At 33.6% G+C, this 12,265-nt stretch overlaps 1 protein-coding gene across 3 annotated transcripts in view; it reads left to right on the top strand.

Annotated features, from left to right (window-relative positions):
- spin (lysolipid transporter protein spinster) overlaps nucleotides 1-12,265 on the top strand; it is a 246,897-nt gene that overhangs the window by 190,272 nt on the left and 44,360 nt on the right. The window lies entirely within an intron of this gene.

Here is a 12,265-nt window from a genome sequence, read left to right as displayed (position 1 = left end):
AGATGCAGGGTTAACAAAGAAAGAAATAAAAAGCAACAAAGAACAAACAAACTGGACCTGGAAAAACCGAAGATTCAGGAATGTAAAGAGAAGTTCGAAGAAGAAGTCGCAAATGAGTTAATGACGCTGGAACTGCACTCCATAGAGGGCAAATGGAATAATATCAAAACAGCAGTACTGACAGAGGCAGCGTCCACCCTGGGAAACAAGAAAAAGGCGAGAAGAGTAGCATGGTTCGATGACAAGTGCAGACAAGCAATAGAGGAAAGAAATAACGCACACAAAATGTATATAACAAGAAGAACACGGGAAAGACGAACATCTTTTGAAGTCGCAAGACGGAAAGCAGACAAGATATGTAGAAATAAAAAAAGAGCCTATGAAAATGGACAAATAGAAAAAATGGAAGAAAATTTCAAAAACAACGAAATTAGAGGCGCTTACGAATACCTAAAAAAGATAAAAAGTGGGTATAAACCTCAAACAACTCTATGTAAAGATGAAAGTGGACAAATAATCAGTGACCAACAGAAAGTCACAGAAACCTGGAAGCATTATTTTCAGACCCTACTTGGTACACAAGTAGATATGGAGAATGAAATGGGTACGAACTACGTAGAAGAGAATGAAGTAGAGAATGGAGTAGAAGCTCCAACCATAGAGGAAGTTCTCGAAGCTATTAAGGCCCAGAAAAACAATAAAACCCCGGTAGGTGGCGACCACCTAGCAAGTCACATCCACGCGCTCATCAAAGACATATGGCAAGAAGAGAAAATACGCGACCACTGGAAGAAAAGTATAGTATGCCCGATCTATAAAAAAGGAGCTAACTCCAGTGCAAAAACTACCGTGGAATTTCTCTACTATGTACAGCATATAAAATCCTCACGTATATTATAAACCACTAGCAGAAAATATTATTGGAGAGTATCAGACGGGCTTCCGACGGGGAAGATCGACACTGGATCAAATATTTACAGTCAAACAGATCTTGAGTAAATCATGGTAACATTACATTGATGCTAATAACGTGTTTGTATACTTCAAACAGGCATACGATTCAGTTATAAGGAACAAACTCTACAATATATTGACTGAATTGGCAATCAACAGGAGCACAGGAAACATACGCAGAGTTAAAAACGCAAACAAAAAGGCTAGGTCTGGAAATTAACACAGAAAAAACAAAAATAATGATACAGACGAGAAGAAATATAGTCCCACAAAACATTTTACATGAAGATGACATTGAAACGGTTGGAAAGTTTACATACCTGGGAGTAGACATATATGCCGACGGATCAGAAGATGGAGAAATACAGAAGAAAATAACGCAGGCAAACAAATATTTTGCCCTCTCCCATATATTCCGGTCTAAAAATGTCTACCGAAATACAAAGATGAGAATCTATAAAATCTTATATTGACCAATAGCATGCTGTGGCAGTGAAGCATGGGTCCTGAAAGAAACATCCAAAAGCAAACTCGACACATTCGAAAGGAAAGTACAGAGGAGAATACTAGGACCTGTGAGGGAAAACGGAATCTTCAGAAGTCGATACAACAACGAGCTTTATCAACTTCATAAGGAAGCACCACTGTCAGATTTCATGAATACAACGATTGCAATGGGCTGGACATATGATAAGAATGGGATAGGATAGGCTACCAAAAAGAGCACTGAATTCTAGAATGCGGGTAAAGAGACCGGTTGGAAAGCCAAGAAAGCGCGGGGAAGACACAGTAAATAGCGACGCTCAAGCCCTTTTAGGAGTCCGTGTATAGAGAAGATCAGCCACAGACAAGCAAGGGTGGAGGCAAAAAATAAAGGAGGCCAAGGCTTAATTTGGGCTGTAGTGCCGTAGAAGAAGAAGAAAACTCAATGCAACGCTGTAATAGTGGTTCAGTTATCGTGACAATTAATGTGGAAACGAAGAAGGCTATTTCAACAGATGTTAGAATCTCCAAAAAGAAGCATGTGCAGAACTGTGATATACACACTCAACCGAATTACTCGGAAGTAGGCTCAGGACACATTTTTTTTCTTAACCCGACATTTTCTGGTTTAGTGTCGTAATTTTTTCTCAGTATCGACCATATCCTTATAAAAATAAAAAAAAATATATAAAATTTCATATTTTCGATAAAAGTTGTCGTTTCCATTTTAGCATGGAATATAGCTGTTATTATTGGTTTTCGAATGTACTTTAAACACATACTATAAGTAAAATATTTTTAAACGCATGTTCTTAGTTTGTATAACATTATCGTTATAATTAAGTATAGAATTGAGATCAAATGGTTCTTCTGGTTGTAAAACTATTTATTTGAAAAACTAACTGTTTTGTAAACAGTTTCTTCAAACCCTTTTAACTTTCTAAAGAAACCATGTGTCACAAACACTTATGTGCATACATTCTGCAACGCTTAATTGCCAATAATTCCCAAATTTGTCTTTCATTGGCGCACTTGCTAACGGAAATTGGTGCTTTTAAAACTATGGAAAACTGTAGCTTTTAAAACTAGCGAACATCTCGTCAGAGATTTAGTCTTCCATAATTAAAATTGAAACAAATTAAATCAACAGTCTTTATTGTTATTTGTGATTTTTATTTGATTGTGCGATTTCCAACAGCAAATATATAGATGCTTAGACAATTTTTCAGATTTTGAAGTACCAAGAATTAAACACATAAAGAGTTTGAGCTAAACAATTACATAAATAATGTATTGTTGTATATTACATCTATCTATATAAAAGACTAGGATGACACGCCACCCAGTTAGTCCGGGACGATAACTTTACCGCCACTTAGAAAAGAAATCTGAACTACCAACTGACATTTCAATCATATTTTGTTCTGGCAACGATACGGTTGATTTATTACTAATTCAGTGTACAAATTGATTATTCAAATAACCTTACTCCGAAATTTTACTACTTCATCTTCTTCATGTGCCATGTCCTTTCAGAACGTTAGTTACCACCATAGCTAGCTTAATTTTATTCAACCAAGTCTTTCTTCGTCCTGGACTGCGTTTGCCAGCTATTTTCCTTTGCATAATATTTTATAACAATCTATCTTTGGGACCTCTTATTACATGTCCGAAGTACTCCAGCTTTATCTTCTTGATACTTTTTATAATCTCAGTACTACTTTACCAGTAATTAATTTTTTGGCAAAATTGCTAAAAATATAGCTTACCTACTGTAATTGTAAGGTAAGAATTATTAAGTAAAATAATTTGAAGCTTTATGTTAAAAGTAAAGGGGTTATACCGTTTCTGCCTCATTTCCCATGTAAAATCCCATAAGAAAACGCTAAAAATTATTCTGCTCATGTTTTGATCGTTTTGTAGTGGGGGTAGCTCATCGGATAGTTCGTCGGATCGTGGCGTATGATACATCATTGGAAATAAGAGGGGATAGCGAATATGTTGAGACAGAAAAAAATACACATGACAGCATTGTCAAAAGGGCATTACATATCTCCGTTGTTATTGATCGGGCTGGTGGGTAAAAATTATATAAAAAGATAAAAAGAACAAACAAGGCGCCTACCAAAAGGGCACTACACAGTATCTTCAATAATAATGACTGTACGAGATATAATAGACACTATGGATGAAAGAAGATATACTTGTAAGACACATTTTTATTTATTGACTTAAAGAAGACCTCTGGCTGAGTACAAAATAAACAACTGATCGAATCCTAGCATGCGATATAGCAAATGAAAAGAAAGAAAGAAAAAAAACAAACAAAGCGACTACCAAAAGGCACTGTTCTGAAGCTATTTTCTTGTGGCATTTTAAATTAATTACTATTTAAATGGCACAGTATCTACACAGTATATTCATTGTTAATGAACGTGTAATTACATACGAGTTATCATAGGGCACTATGGATAAAAATAGATTTACCATAAGACAAATTTTCATTTATTGATTTTGATTTATATTATTATTAACATGCAAATCAAAGGGAAGGGTATAACGAATATATTCAGATAGAAAAAACAAAAAGACTACCAAAAGGGCACTACACATCATCTTAATATTAATGAACGTATAGCGACATACGACATACCATATGACACTATCGATAATAATAGACATATTTGCTTTATATATGAAGCATAAGGTAAATTTGCTTTATTTACCTGAAGAAGGTCTCTGTCAGGTCAGAAGTGCACCAGATCATACCTTATATTTACCTCATTTATATGCAAAAAGTTTATTATTTTAAAAATTTAATGACTGACTGTAGATGACAATTAATTGATTGGCAAAATCTATGGTATACTATATAAATATATACAAAAAAAACAAACGCTCCAATGGTATTCATTGGTCTTGCGAAAACTTGAGATACGGTAACTCCAGAGAATCTGAAGCTTGCAATCAATGAGAAGGGAATTACGCTGAGCATAATATATGAAGTTTATGAGAGATATGCATGTTTAACGTAAAACTAGTGTTGTAGTAGAAGAGATTTATATACTTAATGTGAAAGTATGATTACTTCAACTAAATAATCCTTTTTTTATTTTCATTAGTGTTGGATCAGAAAACAGCGAAATTTCGAGTATTCAAGTAACGTTCCTCGGTGTTTAATGTATGTTTATCATGAGGTGTTAATATAAAATACTGTAAAAATGGAATTACAACAAAGACTGGTATAGTGGATTCAAGTTCTAGAATATTAAGATTTTAAGTTTAGTAAGACAAAAAAGTATTATGTAGAATGTAAATTTAAAATGAAGTGACTAATACAAAAACTCAGCATTCTCAACATTCAACTATGTATTATAATACAAAAAAGAATAATCAATTTAGATGCTGAAAGTGAATGGAGATGCATGCCAAAGTTCTAGTGGAGTATATGAAATGGAAGAAGGAGAGAGTTGTGACAGATTTTTGTCACAACATTGCAGTTGTCACACCAACATTATCACACAATACCAGCTACGATGTACGACACTAATGTTGGGCAGCTAAAAAGAGATAAGGACAATGAGTGCATGTGATGGAAATGGGAATGCTTATGGATGGATGGGGAGGAGTGTCAAAAAACTCTATTGTTTATGGCTCACATATGCAGCTCACATCTTGTAGTGCCTATCCGTTTCGGATGTTGGTGACCATCATGGCAATCTGTATTTTGCAAACTGTGGCTCTGAAAAGATTTGTGGTTGTTGTATTGAACCACATACGTAGATTTTTTAGCCAGGAAATTTTTCGCCTTCCTGGTCCTCGTGTTCCTTCTATTTTTCCTTGAATAATTAGTTGCATGATGTGACTGAATTACTCAATTTTGGCTATTTTTATTGTGGTTAACATCTCTTTTTCTTTTTGCATTCTTAATAAAACTTCCTGGTTAGTAACGTGGTCGTTATAGGATATCATCAGGATTCTACGATAAAGCTACATTTCGAAAGCTTCAATTTTCTTACGCGGTAGCGTCTGTGAGAGTCCATGTGACTCACAATGTGAGCCACATGGACATAAGGAGTTAATATTATAAGTAGAGTATGAGCTAATTTGTAGTATTTGCGTTGTCTTGTTGCTAAATAAGGGAGCTTCCTTGTCTTTCCAAAGAGTCGTATATTATATCCGAATGACTGCAATCTCTCCGGTGACTAGCGAGCCGAAAAAGATTTATTTAATGAAAGTTTCCATTCTGGCCGAATTGGTATAATTATGAATGAATATATTAGGAGAGGTCTAGAGATGACACCAATTGATGCGAAAATGACTGAGCATGCGTTAAGATGGTTAGGGCACGTTCAGCATCGAAATATATAAAGCCGGTACAAAAAATAATTGGGTTGCAAGCTTGCAAGTTCCTGTATTGAGTAGGAGGAGAGAACTCTAAAGAAGACTTGGTGAGAGATGCTTAGGACGCATATCTCAGTGAAGGGATTGATACTGGAATGACATAAGATAGAAACTTATGGAAACATGATAAGACATGACAAGACAATGCAATAGGTATTAGCGATTCGACGTTTATATTTACTGGAAATTTTTTTAATACATTAACCAAAGCAATTGGATATCTGGATTATGATAATAAAACATAGTTTCGTGTTTCAAGTAAAGATTGAATTGATCAAAGGTGTCAATGACCTACAATTGAAGACTAAAGACTTACTCGAATAATATTAAAAAGGAATTAAAATAATGGATCTACATGGAAACATGTTTAATGCAATAGCGTCAGTATTTAATAAAAAATGTAAATTATTGTTAAATTGTTGAGAATAAAATATGTCGTTTGGGAATATAATATATGGAAAGCTACATATTAAAATCCGCAAAACCAAATGGAAAGAAATATGTAGAAAATGATATAAGAATATTAAAAACGTAAACTAGTTGAGTTAATTGCATACATAAAATTGAAAAATATTAACTCAAAAACAGGTATATTTTGGAAAATTATTAATATTTTGTTGTTGATACTAAAAATGTATACGACACTGATGCTGTACGGCAAGTAACTAAATAAGAATGTTTGAAGTCTTATTTTATTATTGTGGGGCATGTAATTTTACGATTATTTTCTAAATACAGATTGCTGTACTTTTAGACAGAAATGGTTATTTTTATCTGAAAAAATTTGTAATGACCGTTTTAATTTTAAACACATGCACAATGAACTACAGAAATATTTACATCTGTCAGTATTTACATAGGTATTCACCCAGTATTTTACCACTAAAGTCATAACTATGTCTATATTAATTGAGATAACTTCTGAAGTTTAAAATAATTAATGCATTTAAATTATCAAAACATAAAGAATTTGCTGTGCAAACTACTAATAATATTCAAAAGGAATATGACACCATTGGTATTCTACTCTGTGGTTGCTACAATCTTCTTCTTTTTCTTTGTAAGCAATTCTGCTTTTTCATTCTTCTCATGGCGCCGTCTCCTTTCGAAGGTTCGCTTTCTAAATGGCAATTGTAGTTTTGGAAACTGCTGCGCGAAAGATTTCTGCGGATGAGCGGTCGAACTATCTCCTCAGGTCTTTCAGCCACGAGTTCTGTCGTCTTGCTACTGATCTTTTACCCTGTACTTTTCCTTCCAGTATAACTTGAAGTAATTCATATCTTTCGCCTCTCAACACATGACCCAAGTATTGCATTTTCCTCTCTTTGATTATTCTTTGTAATTCTTTTTGTTTATACGTGCGACGAAGTACCTCAACATTAGTAACTCTTTGTACCCATGGAATTCTCAACATTCGTCTGTATATATACATTTCAAAGACATCTATTCTTTTTTCTATTTCAGAGTCCTTGTCCAACTTTCACAGCCATACAGTAAGACAGAAAAAACGTAACATCTGATCATTCGGATTCTAAGCTGCAGACTAAGGTCTGATCTTGTAAAAAATGTTTTCATGCTCATGAATGCTTTCCTTGCTTGTTCGATTCTTGGTAGGATTTCTTTTTTTTTTTTTATTTTTTTGGTAATGCTACGAATGTTGATTTTAGCCAGTCTGTTGGTATTTTACCTGTGTCATATATCTTATTGATAGTGCTGTTATTAAGTCTAGGCTTTTACTTTCGTTATCTGCAATTAGTTTTAGTATTTCGACATTGATATTGTCTGGACCGGTGGCTTTTCCGTCTTTCTGAGATTTTACTACATGAATCACTTCTTCTTTGGTTATTTCTGGGCCTTTTTCATTTATTCGATTATCTGTGGATGGTGGAGAACAAGGTCTATCGTCGTCAAAAAGAGTTTCTATGTATTCTTTCCATCTCTCTAGTTTGTCTTCTGTACCCATAATTATTTCGTTATTATCATTTTTTAATATTGTTGTCTCTTTTTGTGTCTACCTGTCATTTCTTTTACTTTTTTATGAATATTAAAGGTGTCGTATTTTTCCTGAAGTTGTTCGATTTCTAGGCATTTTGTTGACATATAGTTTTCTTTCGCCTCCCTGCACTTTTTTCTAATGATTTTGTTGATTCGCTTGTATTCTATTGGGCTTGTTTGATTATATTATGGAAGGTTGTCACTTCATCTTTTGCGCGGTCGTCCGATACTTTTACCGATTGGTGATTTATCTCTTGCTATTTTGACGACAAGGGTCTCTCCCATTCTGATTATGTGGTTATTCCATTCTTTTTTCTATTTACTGTCTATTCGTTTTTACACTGTACGTTACATTTTCTTCTAATGTCTTCACTTATCTTTCGATCTTTCAGCGTATTTCCTGTAGTTATTCTCAGTACTCTCATCTCTGCCGTTTCCAGTGGCCTTTGTGGCTGTCGGATCTTGTTTCTGAGGCATATATCATTATTGGTCTTACACTGGTTATAAATTCTTGACTTCATCTCAGTGTTAATGTGTCTGTTTCGCCATATAGTGTTTTCTTCTAATGTCTTCACTTATCTTTCGATCTTTCAGCGTATTTCCTGTAGTTCTTCTCAGTACTCTCATCTCTGCCGTTTCCAGTAACCTTTGTGGCTGTCGGATCTTATATCTGAGGCATATATCATTATTGGTCTTACACTGGTTATAAATTCTTGACTTCATCTCAGTGTTAATGTGTCTGTTTCGCCATATAGTGTTATTAAGGCATCCTTCCAGTATATTTGCTTTTTGTACTTGATCTCTCACTTCTTTATCCAGGTCTCGATAACTGGACAGTAATTCTAAGGTATTTTATTTCCATTACTTGTTCAATACTGATGCCATCAATTTCTTTTACATCTGATTGGTTCTTTGCTGATTACTATTGTTTTAATTTTCTGAGATGAGGTTGTCATATTAAATTCTTTTGCTCTTATGTTAAATCTGTGGACCAGTCTTTGCAGACTATCTTCATTTTGGGCAACAATATTGCGTCGTCTGCGTAACAGTATTTTTACTTTTTTATTTTCCATTCTGTATCCTCTTCCTTTGTTAACGCTTTTGATGATTTCGTCCATAATTAAATTGAAGAGCATAGGGCTTAATGAGACCCCCCTGTCTTATTCCGCTTCCTATTTCTATAGGTTCTGTAAGTTTTCCATCTATTCTGACTTCAATTTTGTTGTTTTGGTAGATGTTTTCAATAGTTTTTATGATATTTTGGGAAACTTCTGTATTAAACAGAAGATGGATTATATCTTTGAGTCTTAATCTGTCAAATGCTTTCTTTAAGTCAATCAGACACAGAAATGCTGGTCTATTATACTCTAGTGATTTCTCAGTAATATGCTGTATGACGAATATTACATCTGTACATCATCTTCCAGCACGAAAACCCTGTGTTTCATAAGTTTTAGGGTAGTATTTAACAAGTTTATAACTCTGCAGTTTTTGGGGTGTTTTTTATCTCTTTTTTTGAATAGTAGAATTAGTTCGTTTGTTTCTTCATTCTTTCGGTACCTGTTATATTGTGTTTTACAATGTTGTTAATTAATGTTGTTAATTGTTCTGTCATGGCTGCTCCACAATATTTCAGTAATTCGTTTGGTATCCCGTCTTTACCTTCTGCTTTTCTGTTCTTCAGCATTTCAAGTATTTTACGAACTTACAATTTCTAGTGTTTTCGGTTCTAGCACCCATCGTTTGCTCTTCCTCTGCATAGAGCTTTTTTAGGTAGTCAATCCATATACCCTTTTTCTATTTTCTATTTCTTTCTAGTATAATTGAACACGTATTTTCATAAGGTCCCATTTAAAATTATCGGCCACAGTAGCTCTGTAACGTCATCTATGACTATTCGGTCACCTGTTATGGCTAGTTGAGAAGCCTACATCCGTTTATTTCCTCCTTCCAAATTCTAACATTATAAGTATAACCGTTCAGAAGATACGAGAGAAAAGGGAATTTTGGCTAGCACTGTATATACATTGATTAAAGAAATACAAAAAACACTTGTACGAGATGAAATCGAGTGAATTAATAAACATTAAAACAAGTTACATTGCCACTTTCTTGGAAAAAGTATCTTGTGTACTATAAACAAAGCAAACTGTTAGTTTTGCTATTCCAACCGAAAACTAATGCGTTTTAAAATCGGTAATGTTCAGAGAGAAAAGTTATTAAGGCATGTAAAGAGGATGCTACACACCCAAATAAACATGGACGATGTTTATACAAGTATATGTAAATACCAAGTAACTATATTATACTGTTGGTTAATCTATTTCCTATTTCGTATCATGAATTCATAAAAATCTTGTTTATTATATTTTTGTATGTATTACACCCTATATGTAGCTAAGTTCAGAAGCCGAGCTACTTTCTCGGTCCTTATTAATAAATGATCAAAATTTATTTACATTAGAACTGATAGCCATTTCAGTATAATTAGAAACACATTGAATATCACAGGAATTTTCAGATGGTATATCATACGCGATATATTGTCATTTATAGACCAGGGAAATGAGCAAAAAAAGTACCCTGTTTGTGACACTCATCCGGCCAGGCAACACTAATGTCTAGAGCCTGACCCACTACTCTGAGCCGCGTAATGTGGGTTGCCTAATATGAATTTGAATCGGGAAAATTACTGACAGACTTACGCATGACATCCGACATCGGATAATCATTTTTTACTAAAATAGATGTTATAATAATTATTTCTCTTCTAAAGAAGGGTTGTCATTAGAACAGGCAATTTTAGTTCTATCATATAATGATTTAATGACTCCCTTTTTAACATTTATGTTGGGATTTGATTTATAATTTAGATATATGTTCATATGCGCAACAAAAAATATTAAAAGCCAGAGCTTTTCGAGGAACTAACCATCATTTAATAAATAATTTTTATATAACTGTGCTGAATAATGTATTTCGAAACGGGGAAATTATTCATTTATTGATATTACAAAGAAAAGGTCTCTAAATCGTTTTTAAGCAAGCCAAAAAAATCACATTACAAGGCATGAATGAATCAAATATGTAACACCTTTTTTGTAGATGTATTATTCAAAAACAAACTGAAGTTATTACTATAAACAGGGATGTGTATAGCTGGGGCTATGCTTATCTTAAATAAAACAACGATTAGATAGAAAAAAAATCAAAAAATTTCATTAAAATTATCTATATTTTTTAAATGTTAATATAATTTGGTACATTGATTTGTATAATATGTAATATTTTCTAAGTAAGTTTTTATACAAATAAATAGTCTATATATAAATGTACCATTAGATGAAACAATTTAGGAACAAATTACAAAATGATAGATTAACTACTAGAACCAAATTAAATGTGTCAGCTATAACGGAACTATTGACATTATCTACTGACAACACTTATTTTCATCTAAACAATGATTTCTATAAACAAAATTTTTAGGCTGTGCTTTAAATCCATTATTAGCTAATATATTGATGGAAGACTTCAAAACAAATATTCCTAATCAAAATTTAAAGCCCACAATACGTTGGAAATATGTAGATGATCTGTTGGAAACACTTCTGATTAATATAAATAAAAGATATAAAAGAGGAGTCAATAAAACAATGGAAAAGAAATAAAATTAATCGTTGCCTTTTCTGGATGTTTTAATCTCAAAGGAAAATAGTGGATATGGGACTCATGTATAAAAAAACCAACACATATGAACATATATCTAAATTATAAATCAAATCACAACATAAATGTTTAAAAGGGAGTCATTAAATCATTATATGATAGAACTAAAATTGCTTGTTGTACCTAATGACAATTCGTTTTGAAAGAAAAATAATTATTAACATCTATTTTAGTCAAAAATGATTATCCGATGTCGGACGTCATGCGTAAGTCTGTCAGTAATTTCCCCGATCCAAATTCATAATAGGCAACCTACATTACGCGGCTCAGAGTAGTGGGTCAGGCTCTAGACATTAGTCCAGGCAACCCACAATTGGAGTCACGGTTCGTAGACTTCTACGGTTGCCTCTTCCGACTGGGGTGGGGATGCTTGAGTTACGTCACCAGAGTACACAAGAATAAAGAATACAAAACCCATTTATTCGCGATTGAAACTGAATGTAGAGGGCAGGTCGATTGCAGTGTCATGGCCGATATAAATGGTATAAACAAACATAACAGTCTAATGTTTACCATTGCTTTTGCATGTTTAGTTTGGTTTAAGACGAGTTATTTTTATCATTTACAAATGGAAATTAGCCTAATGATATCTTTGAGCATTGTGGTGAAGCAAAGAGACCATTGGTTGAAGGGGAAAAAGTACGTCACGAGAGTACAGTTTCGGGCTTAACGTTCATTGGTTAGGCGGAAGAGGCAACCG

Source organism: Diabrotica undecimpunctata, chromosome 4, assembly GCF_040954645.1.
Source record: "Diabrotica undecimpunctata isolate CICGRU chromosome 4, icDiaUnde3, whole genome shotgun sequence".
NCBI classification, from domain to species: domain Eukaryota; kingdom Metazoa; phylum Arthropoda; class Insecta; order Coleoptera; family Chrysomelidae; genus Diabrotica; species Diabrotica undecimpunctata.
Note: the sequence above shows the minus strand (reverse complement) of the source record. Positions and strands in the feature narration are given on the sequence as shown.